This window comes from Dromaius novaehollandiae, chromosome 17 (genome assembly GCF_036370855.1).
Source record: "Dromaius novaehollandiae isolate bDroNov1 chromosome 17, bDroNov1.hap1, whole genome shotgun sequence".
NCBI classification, from domain to species: Eukaryota; Metazoa; Chordata; class Aves; order Casuariiformes; family Dromaiidae; genus Dromaius; species Dromaius novaehollandiae.
The window spans coordinates 9,461,693-9,478,753 of record NC_088114.1 but is presented as its reverse complement, the minus strand read 5'-3'; the positions used below and the strand labels follow the sequence as shown (position 1 = coordinate 9,478,753).

The following is a 17,061-nucleotide window of genomic DNA, read 5'->3' as shown; positions in this document are numbered from 1 at the left end:
AAATGTGATGAAAAGTTTTTGGTCTGAAGAAATGTCCGTGGCAACACCCTGCCATATTTTAGGTCCAAAACACCATCACCATTAATATGACAAAGATGAGGTTACTGGAATTTAATTTGTGCAAGAAATATTTTCTTTTTCCTTGTTTTAAAAAATGGTTGCACAGTCATTTGACTGAGGTGGAAAATTATATGTTCAGAATAGTCACCCAAAATCATTATAGTGTGATAAATTATATACAACTGAAGATACATTCTTTATCTTGGAATTGTCAGGGAATGGTAATTTCGGGCAATTTGACCCAAAATGGGTAACCGAGCATTGTAGCAATTCTGGGACAATTTCACGCCTGCTTAGACAACTTGTTTGAGAAACCAAAACCCCTCTTACACTCTGAGTGACACTGATGCACGTTACAGCCCCTGTGTGTTAGGCAAGTAGATGGTGTATAGCCACTTTGTTCGTGCTGTGCTATGTCTTTCCAAGAGTTGAAAAGTCAGAGAAGCAGTAGTTGTTGTGCCAACAGCAATGCCTTCTCGGGTACACGGGACCCTACGCACTTGCAAAATGTTAAGGCTAGAAGGAAAAGGTGCCTAATCTGGGCTATTCCCCACTGTGGGAATGCAGCTGCGCTCCCGGTATTCTGCAAGTTTGGTTACATGCTTTCCTGCTCTGAGTACTGGCATCGAACTAAAAGAGTAAGCATACCTTAAGGCAGGGAAACACATATGCTGCTTCTGCTCTGTTAGACTGGAACATGTGATTAAACGACCAAAAGCTACTTCGTGTGTGAGCTCCACATTTAACTGTTTTTTAACTTGTAAGCCAAGACCAAAGATTTATAAGTTTTTGTCACGATCCATAAATCTAGACCTCCTCTTGTCCTTTTACTCTAGACAAATGACTTGTAGAGGAAATTGTAGTGGTTTGGATAAGTCTAGGTTTCAGCAGTCAGTCGTCTTAGGTCAGACATGTAAGAAACATCTGTAATTGTTTGAGGAATTTGGCACTAGATCTTGTACTTATATCACATTTTCCCCTTTGAAAGTTAGAAATGGCCATGTATGCATTAGAGACACAATCCACATACCCCTGCACTTGCAGAATCAAACAGGCTATCAGCTTGCTGTTACCTTGCAAATCCTACTGCGAAGTAAGAGCAAGTTGATGACCTTGTTGTAGTAACAGAAACCAGCTTGAAGTTCCTCTAAAACCGTGTACCTTTCTGTGCCCCAGAATAAAGCCCACCAGTTTTAAGGGGAATTGCCACTAAGTAGCAGGCTACATTAGTCTTCAGAATTTGCTACTTGGTTTGGATTTTGGAGAAGAGTAAAATCAAAAGGTCCTTTGAGTAAGATTACACGAAGTCTCCTTTCCGTGCAGAATTGCTGGGTTACGTGCGAGGCAGTCCGTATTAGGCCTCTGAGCACAATTTACGTGCAGTAGTACGTAGTGTAGAATAAGGCCCAGATCCGGTAATGAGATCATATGAAGTCAAAGCATATTAAACTTAATCCTGTTTTTCCAGGATTATACTCTGCAAATTTAAAATTGCAGTGTATAAAAAAGACATAATGTTCCTGACTGCTCATTATAAAGAATTAGGCCCAGCTCACAGGGAAGTGAGTCTTCAGTTCTGCCACTGAAAGCAGAATTTGGCAAATGGATTTCAGTGGGAGATTCAAGCTGGTGACCTTTGCAAAGCAGAACAAATGATTGCTATGTTTGCTAAAATTGTGTTAGTGCTGGATGCTTCTGGTACAGCCTGAGCAAATGAAGTTTGAAAGTCTGGCCGTCCATTGGCAAACTTTACCTTTCGATTCAGTCTACAAATGCTATGGTATAGACCCGCCAGGCAGGAATCTGGGGCTCTGTTTTATGTGATGCCAAGTGCAATATTGGGATTTTAATACTTTTGGAAAGCGATTTTGCTTGTAGTAGGAATGCTTGGTGGAAACAGGCAAAATCCTAAATAATGTGTTGATATCAACTCCCGTGTGTCAGACTCCTGCATAGGATGTCCTTTGGTGGGCACGGTAGTTGTCCGAACATCCCAAGGAGGAGACTGCAGTGACTATTCAGAGGCTCAGCTGCTGCTCTGGCCTTGACCACTGAAATGTTGGTAAGTCTGAGCTCCAGGCCGTATTTTAGTATTACAGCTCTTCCTAGCAGCATTCAATGACCAACCTCGTGCGATGGCAAGCCTCTCCATGTACAGCACCCTGTTTTATTCGGAGGGCGAGCTTGGCTGGTTTTCAGCAGTACTTCAGAGGCAGGGGTTTCTACTGTGGGCCAATTTTATAGGAACTAGAGAGAATGAAAGTAGGAGAATCATCTCCTTTGAAGCCACCACCAGAATTAAAATAGCTCTATTGTCTTCAGTACGTTACTGCTGTAGCACCATGGAAAACAGACATAAGGTTTTCTTGCAGTGCTTTCTGCCACCTCTTTTGCTCTTGTTTTCTTCTTTTTCTCTTCACGTCCTCTGGATTTTTTTCTTGAAGCGCTCTCATCTACTTTCAGTCTCTCCTTCTGTTTTCACTTATTCTTTTACGTGCTTAATCCTAGGTAGTCAGTGCTAACTGCTTTTTTTGCCTTTGTTCCCTGGAAAACAGCCGCACCTTTCTATTTACTTCTCCGGGCTTTTCTATATCCCAAGACTGGCATGTCTTAGCCAGCTGCCAACCTCTGCTCCTCCAGCCAAGGAGGTGGTGAATAGCAAGAGACTGGGCAGCAGCCTGGGCTCATGTGAGTATCTCCCCTTGTGGGACGTTTCTGGTGGCCGCTGCCTGTGCTCAGTGCAGAGCGTCCCAGTTTCTCTGTACGTAACGGGGGTGGCAGGAGGGGTTGGCATAGAGAGTGCAAAGCAATCTGGCATCTTCCACAAACACAGTTTTTTCCCCTGTGAAAAATATCGGCTTCATTTTCAGGAAGATTAAACCGTCTGGAAGAGATTTTAGCACCTCCAGGGGAATACAGCATAGTATTTCCCTTGCAATCCTATCTGAACCACGTCAGGAAGTTGCAGTGAGTATGTTATTGCTGATTGGCAGGTGTCAGTCACTGGTTATACATCTTCAATTTTTTTTTCTTAGACAGGCTGAATTGCCCTGCTGCAGCCCTTTGGAATATAGAAGGAATCAGTGCAGCATTTTCATTTAATTGCTTGTGGAGATAGCTGCAGGATTGTGGTGTCAGAAATATTGCTAAATCTCAGGAGATTTCTTGGTATTTTGTTGCCACAATAAGGTCATAGTTGTCACAATGGCTTAGTATAGCCACAGAGTATGCATGCAATTATTTGTGCAGCTTGAAAATGTAGTGCAAAAATAAAATATTGTATTTATGTATCTGTGACTTGCATTTATTTGTGTTTTCTAATGCTACTTTTACCCTCTGCTGTATTGTTTAAGTGCATATTCCTCATATTTGAGATTTATAAAGACGTTAAGCAGAGTTATATGCTGTCAGTTTGGTCACATTTTGCAACCAGTCTTAAATATGATCCTACTTGTGGGCTTGTGTCTCTCAGCTGTCTTTATTACACAGGCATTTCAGTTTTGTAAATCCGTGTTTATAAGGAATATGCTCCACAGGAGAGCTGCTGTCACATTGTTAATACTAGCAGGGCGAGTGACCTGAAAACTGGGTGTTCGGCGTATTTAGGCAGTTTCCATAACCACTTGAGTTTTTTCAGCTATCCAAAAGCCCAGCCCATCTGTGTTGTGGAGCCTTGCAAAGCAGGATTAATACAGTGCAGGGCTGCTGGTGAAATACAGGAAAGAAAGCAGCACATGGGACAAGGAGGAGCTCGCTGTTCCCCTCCCCACCGTTGTGGTCACACGCTTGCCTTGCCCGAGAGTGCCAAGGGATCGGTTCCTTCTGTGTGTCACGGTTGAGACCGCCTTGTTCAGGGCTATGTTCACTGAATGCCAAATATTAGCCTACAGCAAGAGTGGATTTTTCCAGTAGAAAGGAACTTTGCTGCATGAGCTATTGTGGTTTTAAAGGCCCCTTTCCCACATTGTAATCTTTGTGTCTACCCCTGCTCTCTCCTGTGAGATGTCTCAGTTCGAGCATCAGGGGTAAGTCAGGAGAGCGTTCACCCTGTGAACAACGGGAAAAATGCTCCAGGTACCCTCCTACCTGGATCTGTGGGGTTAGACTGTGAACTCTTGGCTGAAAACACCCCTGGCGGGTTGCTCACATCCACAGTCCTGCTGGCCTGAACAGAATTACTTACATCAGTAAAAAGCCAAATGTGAATGTACAATGCTACTTAGCAAACTCATGGGCAGAGTGGTCATAGTAGATTATTACTAGAGGAGCTTTCCTAATGCTTCTTTGTGCTTTTACTATTTCCGTTTGTCATGGACTTGATGCCTCTTACTTGTGGGTTTCCTTTTTGTTAACAGGAGCTTTATTTCTCTGTTGTGATACTTTTGAGAATTCACTGCTCTTTTTCCCCTAGAACTTAAATTGAAGAGAGATTTAAAGTATGTCTTGTAGAACAGATCCGATATCTGAGCTAATCAGGCCAATCTGATAAAATAGGTTTTGGAATTAATCTAAAGCCAATCTGCTGCTCTGTAAAAAGCATACATATGCAGTGTTTATTGTCTGTAGCCAAAGGAGAAAAAAAAGCTCATATGTAGATGGCTGCATTCAGCCCCTGCAGCAGCAAAGAATTTTCCCCAAATACTGAACGTGATTGCCGCAGTCCAGTGCATTAGTGTAAAATGCCTAATAAACGTATGTGCACAAACCCAGCCTCTCTGAGAAAGGAGAGATTGATCTGAAAAGCATCCCTGGAAACCTGGGGGATTTTTGAGGAAAATGGGAGGGGAAGAAGAGAAAAATGTGTCTTTCAAACTGTGATGAAAGATGGCCTTGGAGTACGCATGCATGTGCAGGGAGCTGGAGGGAGGAAGTGGAAGATAGAAAATTCAGCATCTTTCAACACTGACAAATCACCTGGCTCAGCTTAGTGATCTGACAGCATCTCCTCGGTGGCTGCATCAACATTAGGGTTATTCATCAGCTGTCTACGTTCGTAGCATTAGGTAACGCTTGCAACCTTTCTATCGCCACGTGTTGTTGCCTGTCTGGTGAGCTGAGGAACAGCTTGGTGCAGCTGACTTCAGCAGGGCAAGCACACAAGCGAGCGGGTCACGCTCTGTTTCAGATTATGTGATTTATGTCTCAGAACCATTTTCGTATTTGTCTGCCACAACCATTTTAAGCTTGAGATGTTGATTCCAGAAACTGCTATTTTGCTATTCATCATCTAAGGCTTGGTCAAAGGTTTCTTCTGACCTAAAGATTCTTGTCTTCACAACCCCCTTAATGAGGCTTCCCCATGTCCTTTTTCATGCAATTTAAGAATGGGTGATAGTAATAAAGCATATGGAGAGGTTTTTATAAAGATAGCGTTCATTTTGTGGAGCAGTGATATCTCTGCAGTTCACTACTAGGAACACTTGTTGGGAGACAGCCGTATGCGGCTGCTAGACCAAACTGATTTTTTAGAGAGCTGTTTTGTAAGAGGCATCATTCATCAAACCGAGCCGCTGAGAGGCTTCATGCTGCCAAAACTAAGAGGTATACCTTACCATCAGCAACCCTACCGAAGTAAGAAATTAGAGAGATTGGAGTCTTTTCAGTCTGTATTTCTTCATATTTGAAATGTTTCTATGTGAACGTCTTGTTGCTCATTTTGGTGGTGATAGTAGTTATACTGGTCATCTGTGCGCTTTGCTGTAGATGATAACCTTTCGGAACAGGGAGGACTGGTTACTATTTATGCAGTAAGCATTATGGAAATGCTTCATGCATAAAGTGATGATACTGTGCGGTCAAATGTGTGCAGAGATAGAGAGCAGGCCTGGAAGGGGAGCAAACAAGTGTGGAGACTCTGGCACGTTTCCCTAGCAAGCCATATACGCAATGCTGGTGCGAATTCGTCTGGAAGCACGTTCCGATGCGACCTGCTTATGAGCTTTCCTGTTTTGGCTATGTTCCTTTTCATATCTGAGTTTCGCTAAAGGAAATCTCTAAGCAGAGTTTAAATTAAGCTTTAACATTTACCAGAATAAAATCGAAAATTGTATAACTGATGACAAAAACCACAGTTTAGGCTGGAGTGCACATATCAAGACTTTGGCTTAACTAGCACAGTATCCTGTGCAAACATTCATAGTGGAAAAGGAATCAATCCCTTTGCAAAGGGCCAAGGCAAATCGTTCAATGGCACGTAAGGCTGCTTTTGAGGGAGCAGGTGCTTAGCAGGCCCCGAGGCTTCAGATTTCAGAGCTGCCCTCTGAGCTGGCACATACAAATATCTTAAAAACAAGTTTTCAGACTCTGGTTCTCTGATAAATTCACTATAATTTCTGTGCATTCTGTATATTGTGAATTTAGCTGTAGTTTATATGGTATGTGGAAATCCTGTAAGAGCAGACTTTTGATCATCTCAGCCTGGAACTGGACAATATCAGCTTTAAGTTGGGGTAGAACAAAGCTGTAATTGATGGTTGGCCAGGTCTCTTTGCCAAGCTGCTCATTTTTATCATTCATAGCAAGAGACCTTTATTTTTTTTTAAATCCTGTTGTTGGTGGAGACAGCAGACAGGTTCTGTTCCGTCCTGGGAGAAGGCGGCACAGTGCCAGTGTCAGCAGCCAGCAATCCAGAGCATTGTATTTAATCACAAGATTAATTTTTCCTTTTATTGCCTTTGCCTTTCAATAGCACCAAGCATGACATGTTATAAAACAGTAACACTAGTTGAACAAGGGTTGGCTAGCATCTTTAAGCCCCCTGGCTATGTTGATAGCTAAATGAACATTTGGCTTGACGTGCAGCCAGTAGATACTCCCAGGAAACCAAAGAGGGAGAACGCGCTTGTCAAGGCACGGGCCGTGTGCCGGGAGAAGGACTAGGGCAGGGGAAGCAAGGCATGCCTGGGTGTAAGCGCTGTTTCTCTGCTTTGTTTTCACACACTTTGTTTCTTGCAGGTTTCTAACATGGTAGTAATTTCAATAGCGTGTCAAATAGCAGAGATTTCAAGCTATAGATCCGATCTGTTAATGGTCTGTGGTTAGGTCAGGATTTGTTTATTTTAGCATCACACTGGCCATATGCAAGTCAGTTTCTAAAAGAAGATGTCAGTAGGTCCAGATCAATTCAAAGGTTTGTACTCATCCTACCAAACCTGATGACCGCAGGAGGTTTTGCTTTGCATCGAACCATATAAGCAAAAATATCCCTTTGTGGAGAGGTGGTGCCAGATTCTCCTCTCTGGTCCCCGGAGCCTGCAGCCGTGCCCGGTTACGTGCCCGCACCGTGCCCTGCCGCTATGCAGAAAGCTGGTCACAGGTAGGATTACTTGCGGTGGAGGAAAAGGCAAGCTTTGTCTGTCTCTGTGCTCCCTCTGTAATGTTAATGACCGACCACGTCTGTTCATGTTGTTCAAGGGACTTCTGTAGCCTGGGAAGGCAAAGTTTAGCGGAGTTTGTGTGGGTGCAAGAATGGGTAACTCTTTGCTTGGCCAAATAGTGTATGTGAACTTCCAGGTTATGTTTAATAATGGATATATTCCTCTCTTTCTATAATTCATATCATAACCAAAGACTTTTATGCTCATAATAGTCTCTGCTGCTGAAGACAGATAATGGAGCTTTACTGCATGTGCAGGGAAATAAATGCACTTCAGCGTAGCGTTCCTCCGTTCCGATTTCTGTTTGTGGATTTGGTTGGCTGAACTGACACCTTCAGCGTAAAGGCACAGTTTAGCGTGTATCGTTTGGAGCCAAAGTTTCACTTTATCAACTTATCACATTTATTAGGAAGGTCAAACAAAAATCGTTTATTTTAGTGTAGGAATAGTACAGCTGTTAGGGATGAGTACTCATCAGGGACGAGTGCATGGTACAGTCAGATGTTGATGCTAGTTTGTCAAGGCTGGATTCCCTTAAAAGCAAAGGTTTCAAACTGCTGTCTTGACTTGTGGTTGCTTTTAAATCGCATTGTACAGGAGCTGCTTCTGTCACTTCTTTCTTCTGCTAAAGCTCCTTCTGCAGCGAAACTATCCTACGGTTGGTAGTCTCTTGTTGTGGAAAGATTTCTATAACTCAAAAGCAAAATACACAAATGGTTCTTGTGCATCATGTTTCCCCTACTGAATGTCACTTTCTCAAATAGACACCACGCGGCAGCTCTCAAGGAAGTGGCCTAATTTTTTGTTTCAGGAGTTAAGCTTTTAAGCCACCATTCCCTGTCCCCCGCCATGCCCATTCTACCAGGGAGCTGAGAGCTGAGGGTGGGGGCTTAGCCATGGTTGTGCCTATGTGTAAATATGCAGTATTGGCTGGAGGTTGCAGGAGGAGACTGCAACCAAACAGCTGTCTTCGCAAATTTAGTGTTTATGGCAGGGTTAAACAAAATGCCTTTTTGTTTAGAGCACTCTTTGCCTTGGGCATTGGCTTACACAATCGCGTTGGCTGAAAAGAATTTCCTAACTCCCTTTTCCACAAAGCAGAGGATTAAGCAGATAACAGCAACAATTATCTGTCTTGATCTGGCTTTGACATCTATTCCAAGCATGTACTTCATGATCCAGCTAAATTAATTTTCTCTTTTGTGGCTGCAGTTCTCAACTCCTACTTTGGCATCCTTATACCCCATCAGGGGATGTGCGCGGGGGCTGTTCCTCACATGTTAGTGGTGCGCTCAGTCGAAGGAGAATATTTTAACTTTGTTATATTTTAAATACAAAATGAGAAACATAAATTTTGATTATTCGTGTTTCATCAGGTATGGTGGCTTATCAGAAAGATGTTTTTTTGGATTTTCAATGAAGCCATGATAGCATCCTGATGACTGGGCGTTTTGGCAGTTTTTAATGTTAAAATTTTAACAGGCTTAAAGCAAAAGTTGGAGGAATTGGGTGAGAAAGCATTAGTATTCTCGACAGGCAAAAGCCCCCAAAGTCACACTGCTAGATGGTGAAGGAGAGCTTTCCCCTGGCAACTCTGCCGTCTGCTCCCACGCACCGTCCCACCGTCGGCTGGGAGCAGATTTTAGATCAGCGCTATAAGTGGGTCAAATAAGTTTCCTACTTGCCAGGCCTCCAGGCACCTCTAATCAAACCTTGCTTGAAACGCTTACTTTGTTTCTGAACAGAATTTATTTAGCTAGCATGGAGCAGGAATTTAACCAGTTCAGCCCTTGACTCAATTAGGCTTTGCAGGACGAACATACCAGTCCTGGCTCCCTTTCCGCGCGGTGCACAGCAGAGCGGCCGTCGGGTCCCGCGAGAGCCTGGGGCCAGTGCTGCCGGCTGCCTCCTGCGGACGGGGACGGTCTGAGCCTGCCGCCCTCCCTGGACCGCAGCCCGGGCTGGCTCCGCTGTGCCCGGCTCGAGCTGCGCTGGCAGTTCTCTTTCTGCTTCCCCGCGCTCGGTACTACAACCCCATTCATGTCAGATCCCTGTTTAGGAGGCTGGAATGTGATAACACGCAGGAAAATTTGCCTTCCAATGAGCTTTTTTTAGAGGTGCTGGACTAGTAGTCGATTATATGTTATAACTGAATTTCAATCTCTGAGTTTTAAGAGCTGTGGTTTGCCTTAAATGTAAATACAGAAGAGACCTGGAGCTCACAAATGGTGTTGCAGCTGCTGGCACAAAAGCCTTGAAGGGCCAGAGGTCAAAAGACCTGGTGACATTGAGGCAGAGAATAGCTGGGAGTATCTAGAAGTTGAGGGAGTATCTTCAGTTGCACCACTTTCCTCCCTGAGCTGTGATGGTAGGGGATGAGGTAACACTAAATGATTATAATAGTGAAAATAGTATAGTTTTTTATGCTTATTTACCTCCTGTGAGCATCTCAGCAGGCTGCAAACACTCCAGGCTTCACTACTTTTATTGTTTGAAGGAGAAACCATCCAGATGACACAGTGACGTACAATTATGGTAGGCGAGACAGTCTTCCCCAGAGCAGAAGGTGCCGAGCAACTTCCTAGAGTACTTCACTTATTAAACTTAAAATACTTAAGTGAACTGACTTAATACATTTCTGCATCTGCATTGCAGATTTGCACTGATCTATTAGATCGACGTTGGATTTGGCTATGTTAATACAATTTTTCCACCAGACTGCAGTTATTTACCCAATACCGGCTGGCAGCATCCACCTGTAAGGTTTTATTCGCTCTCTGGAGAAAGGGGATGCTTGAGGAGAAAAACATTTCAAGGTGAGTCCCGCAGTCTAGGCTCTGCTGGCGAGCGTGCTGTACAGGGGAGCTCTTAGAGCAGCGGAAACAATTCAACTGTGATAATTGACTGGCTAAAACGTGACGGTTCAGAAGCTGAAAATTGAGGGGAAGGTAGGGTAACACATTATCACTGTGCTGTATGGTTGCCTTTCACTGAATATATAGAAAATGCCATCATAAAAGACGGGCATAAAACACGCCTTTTTAGTTACTAAAAAAAAAAGGACTTTGTGCCTACTGAGAAATCCAGAAGGTTCCAAAATTCCAAAGTTTCCAGAGAAATGAAGAGCAAATCAATGCATCTATTTTTCCTGAAAATCTTTTTTGGTCCAGAGGATCCAGTTTCTTATCTCACCCATTCACTTTTGCTGACTTTTGTGGAATTACTCTGCAGTAAGTCTGGGTTTCAACTCAGATGCTACTATTCATAGCATTGTTTGCATACAAAGCAAGGCGTTAGAAATAATTTTCAATAAAAAAGCAAACAGATACTATAGATTTCCCTCATAGAAAAAAAAAAAGCTTTGTCGGTTTGTTCAGCCAACAATTTCACTCATTTTAAAAAATGCCTGAACAAAGCACGTCCTTTTTAATAGAGGTTACAAAGCAAATGTTTCACATCTTTATCAGTCTGCAAGTCAGCTTGACACAGCTGTCGATTCCTAGACTTGCAATTTGAACAAGTCATCGCCCACGTGCTTGCGGAGGCGAGCGCTCGGAGCCGAGCCGAACGCGGAGGAAAGAACGCCCCGGCGGAGAGCGGGTCTGCCCTCGGTGCCTGCTCTCCCCTCTGCTGCCCGGGCCACGGGAAGGAGCCCGGCTGCGGCAGCGGGTGTCAGAGCAGCGCCAGCGTGAGCAGACGCCCCGCACAGACCACTTGCTTTTTCTGCATCTGTGACAATCCTCTGGATGCACCTTGTCTTGCAGGCACAAATTGTGGAGAATTAAAACAATTTCCAGTTCCAGGCTATGTTCTGCTGCTGTTACTACTCAGAATGAGGATACTTGGATCTTCTTGCTGGTGGCGTTCACTGTATCTTTAGCATAACTATATCGTTATTTCAAGATTTCTTTTCCTAAAACATTTGAAAAAATCCTTGAGAAACTAAAATCATGGTTATGTGAGTTCAAATCTCTATTAATTCAGCAAAAGGATTGCTTTTGTTCCTGGCTGGTGGGACCTGCTCAGGCCTCCAGACATCCCGGTGGCTGTGGACCGCCTCGAGCAGTAGTGGGTAGGAGAAGGGAGGCTTTGACCCACCTCCTTCATGTTTCAGTTCCATGTCACAGAGGTACAGTGCCGGTCGGGGACTCCTAACTGGAAGGTAGTTAGTTTTAAAGATGAGGTGTGCACGGTCACAACTTTGCTGAGTGGCAGAATACATAGGCAAACTGGTGAAAAAAATAACCCTTGAGCAGGTCACTTACTCTAACTACCAGGCTACCCTTCCTCAGCTAAATAAAAAGGAAGCTTTTTTCAGTCCAGTGGGTGAGCGAAAAAATTTTTTTTGTAGGATTCAGATGTGCATCCTGGAATTAACACGTGAAAAAGGGGCGTTTTTTGGCTCAGAAAAATGAATTGCTTTTCTTATTCGCCAAAGGGTACTTTGGGGATTTAACTTGCCGGAACGTGGTTCATTTTCACCGTGTTATTGCCCTTTGGAGTCATGTATGGTGCACTGCGTTTTGAGGAGAAGTTATGAGTTTCCTTTGACGTTTTCTTTAGAATATGAGTTGTAGCTCTGTGCTTGGATTTTCCAGTAGTCATGTGAAAAAAAGAAAAAAAAAAAGCCCCCCCAAATTTGACAGTGACATATGAGAGCAGGAAGACTGGAGCTGTTTGTGCTACATAATAAATTTATAAAACAGCTTTGGAAAAGTGCTTTAACTGGGCTATGCTGATCCCCAACCAAATCAGAGGAGACGAAGCACAGCCCTTGCAAGCTTTGCTTATGTCTCGGTGGCTGTTCTCCTGGGACCTGCAGCTGCAAGCTTACACCTGACTTTGTAGTGGACTCTGAAGTCTGTTGAAGAGGAATGTAAAGGAAAAGAAGGTATTCTGGAGTGGTGAGTATTTTCTAGTATAAGCCAGATGTGGTTTGCTTGTGGCATACTGGAGGGAGGAAGAAGCGAAGGGATAAGGGGCTCACTCAGAAAATCTGAAACAGTACATTATTTCCATTCCAGCTGTTTGGAAAGAAGCAAATGTTCATATTTTCCTGAAAAGCACAATGATGGATCCTACTTTTCAAATCAAGGGCAAAAACCCAAATGGATGAACTTCGGGAAAGGTCAGGAAGAAGTGGGTTTTTAAAAAGTACACGTACCAACACTAACTATTGCTATTGGAAGCAATGGTAGAGCTCCACAGACAAAACATCCCACAGTTCAGATTTGTATCCAAACCTTTTGCTTGCCAGTTTGGCCTGGAAGTTTCTCAGCAGTTAATCACAAGATGCTTGACACTTCCCATTCTGGTCCCAGATGGCAATCTGGAAAGTCTAATGCTTAGCTGAGCATTTGCTTCGAGTCTTGGAAATGGGAGCAAGTTTTATCAAGAAACTGGTTTGGGTTTTTTCTGATTTTCTGTTTATTTTTCTTTTCCGACTTGGTTTGCCTATTGCATGTCGTTAGCAGATGGTGACCCGTCTGCCATTTCCATGGGGTTCTGTTTTGGTGCGGGAGCTGCTAATTGTCCCATTTTGACCTGGGAGCGTGTCAGGCTTTGCTAATACAGCTCCGGTAGCTGTAGCCCTGGTTTCTCTTCCTGAATTATGGCAGTGTAGTTGGAAGGTTTTAGTGCATCAGGGCCAGAGCATAATTGTACCTTTTCTGATCACTTGCTGGTTCTTTCAAGGAAAACACCCCCCCCCCCCTCCAAAATCCCAAACCCACAGGCTTTTAGTGAATATTGAAATATTAGTAGGGAATATGACAAAACAGCTACCTGCATTTGCTGAAGTACGTGAGCAAGCTAGTCTGTCCCGTTTGTAATAACTTCCTGTCTTTGAAAAATGAAGTGTTTTGGGGTAGAACAAATGATGGACAGATAAAGCAATGGCACTTCTTACAGCCGCTGCTCTCCCGTCCGTGGCGGCTGCTGAGATCCCCACCTTGCTGCGTTTGCAATGGAGCAGAGCTGTGTATCAACTTGAATCCCATTTCCCTGTCTCTGTAATTAAGATGATAGTGTCTCTTGGCATGTTTTCTAAGGAAAGTAATTTTGTTTTCTGTCAATGTGCATTGAATACCTCTCCCACGTGCAGCAAGACAAATGTTGGAAGACTCCCTTTGTATTTTGCACCAGCTGACAGAAGCATTTAGGCCTCAGATGATGATGCTATGTTTCATCACTGAAATAAAAAATATGACCACTAATCTCTGCTACGATGGATTGTTTTAGGTGTTTATTACTCCCCCAAGGGATTTTTGTTTTTGATAAGTGCTGTAATGAGATTTTACCTTCAGGAGAAGCTGCCTCCAGAAATCTGTCTTAATCCTAGCGTTTCGTGGCAAGCAGAGACGTTGCAATTGGTGATGTGCAGGCTGCGAAACTTGGAACTTCGGTCTCTGTGCCATTAAAAATGGAAACGCTTCATCTAAGCCATGAGGCAGAGTTATTAAACAGTTTGGGAGGTGACTGTGGTCGTGCTTGCACCTTAGTGGCCATTTTTGGCTCCTGTTCAGAGAGTGCATCAGGAACAGCCCCAGATCTCCTGCACGGGTCGTCTTAAATCCACCGGTGCCCCGGAGGCGCTGGCATCCGTCCTCCCAGGAAAAGGCCTGGGGTGTAAAACTGCTTCGGTCTCGAGGGCGCGGGGACGGGGCGCGGGGCCGCGTGAACCATACTGCGTGGACACTGCCGCGTGGCTGTGACGGCCGGAGAATCGCCTTGGCCACGCTCGTGAGGTCCGGTCCAGCCTAGGAGGCAAGGCGTCGCCGAAGCAGGCGAGTCCCGGCTCTTCCCGTTGGAGCCCGTGTCTCGGGTGGCCGGAGCCGGCTGCCGGAGAGGCATCCGCTCCAAGGCAGGCCGCCTTGGACAGCCGAGCCACCGGGGAAGCTTCTTCCCAAATGCACAGTCTGCTTCCTAGGCTGAAGTGTGAAGAGCTTATTGTGTTTTTAAGTCTCAGATAAAGTAATATTGATTTTTCACTTAAAATCTTTATGTGTTGGTGCCCCTTCACCCCAGCTACACAAGTATTCCTCTTCAGCGTGAGAATAAGGTGTGGAAATGTCATGTTCCCAGCTCAGTCAAGCCTCCGGTTTCCATAATACCCCTCTGGGAGGATGTTTCACTGTGAAATTAAGGGCAGGATCCTAAAAGAGCCTTTTGTTTTATTATTATGTGTTTACTCCAGCGCTTGATATATGGGAATGTTAGACAGAAAACCCTATCTTCTGTATCTTTTTGCAATACAGATAAGCCTGTTTATTTCTTTCATTTCTTCTGTAAAATATGAAGTCTCTAATCTACAAGTTCAGACAGGGAAACCTTTCAAGAACTGCAGTAATTTTGCTGTATGTGTAGAAGTCTTTAAACAGGAGAGTTCAGATCAGGATTGGATTCATTTTCTTGCATAAACACACATAAAAGAATTGGCATAGCAGCTCCGCAGCCCGTTATTCCTGCCACGGGCAGGTATCATTTCCACATTTCAAAGGCAACACATGATCCAGACAAGTCTGCAAGAACCTTTGGTCTTAGTTAGTTATAAATTTCCCAAAGAGCTCTCCCAAGTTGTGGAAGAAGCCTAAGTGCCGTCTCAAGCCTCGCAGGCTCTTCCTTCCCCTCTCCAGCAGCTGCCGGCCCGGCCTTGCGGACGCTCGCCAGGGGTGTCGGAAACAGAGGCGCCCGCTCTCCCCAGGACTCCCAAGTTATGTCCCATGTGCCATGGACGGTCCTTCACGTCCTCCCAGCTTGGGCCGAGCGGTGTCCCCAGCTAAAATGGCAGATTAGCTTTTCAACAAGGGCAATATACACCGTATCTTTTCACTGGGTGTCACCTATCCCTCCCCTTCTCTCTCAATATTTCTTTACCTGTTAACCTCTCTCATCGCAGCACACTCAAACTGAGCTGCCTTGCTTCTACCACACTCCTAGCTCATGAATTCAAGCAATGAAAGGGTGTTAGATATATTCTCCTAGCTTGTGGCCGGGGAGTACAGTAAGCCAAATCTGTACAAGATCCCAGTAGCTGGGATCACCTCAGGTTTGTCTGAATTAATCTTCTGATAATTTGAGTTTATCTAGGAAGCCTTACCTCTGCTGTGCTGTGTGACCAGGCCACCTCACCTTTCTGCATCCCTGGTGGATTTGTGCATATAGAACAAAGGCAGTGAAGAAAATACTGGAGGAGAGTGGCCTTAAAGCAGGGAGAAGATATCCCTGTTGTCCTGAACATTTTCCCCGCAGAGAGGAATGGGCTCTGTCAAGGGCAATTCTGTCTGGCCAGCAAAAACTTGGGTTACGGTTTGCTTAGAGGTCTGGAAAATCATCAGGGTTGCTAATGGTATAAAACCCAAATGGTCTGTGCTCTTCATTAGTCAAGGAAATGTGACTCTGGTGAACTCAAGATGGGGGGTTGCATCTCCCTTGCTTTTATCACTCCTTCAATATGTGGCATTAATTTAACAGTTCTGATGTTTACAAATTAGAAGCACAAGTTTGCATTCCATGCGGCGTCTTTGAAAAATGCACAGAAAAATTCAGCTTGTGTAGCATGCGTGTCTTTGTCAGATAGTATGAAGTACCTTTTGGCCTCCCTGGGCACCTTGCTGGGCAGCAGGACTGTGATTATTGCTGGGAATGGTGCATGTGGGGGCACGGACTGAGGGCAATGCAGCCACGTGCAGTGAGCACTCAGCTGTGTTATGAGTTACCGGTTCTCACTGCATCTCCTGGAGGTAATTCTCCAATTGCCCATTTAGGTTGGTTTCTGCAGCTTGATAGTTCCCCTATGGGAATTTTGGAACAGGCTGGAAGTCGTTGGGCTGTGGCGGTGCAGAGATGCTGGTGGCCAGCCATATCCAGAGAGAGCTGCAAAGGAAGGTTACTAGGCAGCAGTTCCTTCTTTTTCTAACCAAGTGTATTTAAAACTGATGGAGTGTGAGAGGACAACTCATGAGAGGACAATCTCCTGCTGCCCTTATTCTGTAGGCAGTGACCCTCCTCTGTCCTCTTCTGTTGCGACCGAAAGGCAACGGCTACCCTCACCTCTCCATTCACCACTGGAAAAAATGGGGTTTGGTTCTAGCTACTCAGTATGGTCCTGCTTGGTGTGTATTTGGGAAGTCCTGGGTTATAATTGTCCTTGCCTCGTCCAGCTTGCTTGGTATTCCAGGCTTTGCAAGTCTAGGGCTGAGGAAGCAAACCCCGGAGCTTCACGTAAGGGGATTTGTCTCTGGATCTGTGTTCTCACTGACTAACCCGTGTTCCCAATCCATTCTGATTTGCACATGTGCCAGCAGTTGGCTCCTTTCCATGATACACCGGAGGCTTTACTGCTGCTCAGGGTGATTCTGCTTTCAGGAGCCTGAAGTGCCACAAAATCCTACTGTCTCACTTTAATATGAACATTATTCTTCTCCTAAGATAAAAATGTTATTGTGTACTCTGAAGCCTAGCCTATAAATAGCCTAGAATCAATGTGCAATAGATGCCTTCAATCTTGGGTGTAAATAAAAAGCTGGACATTTTAAGTAACGCTACACTTCTATAGCACAGTACTTCACAAGTATGTCAAAACAAAAACTCTGCCATAGGCTTTCACATACTTCAGGAACTGCAA

General features: G+C 44.5%; 1 protein-coding gene across 5 annotated transcripts in view; it reads left to right on the top strand.

Annotated features, from left to right (window-relative positions):
• ZDHHC8 (zinc finger DHHC-type palmitoyltransferase 8) overlaps nucleotides 1-17,061 on the top strand; it is a 114,543-nt gene that overhangs the window by 63,126 nt on the left and 34,356 nt on the right. The gene's annotated exons all lie outside the window — the stretch shown is intronic.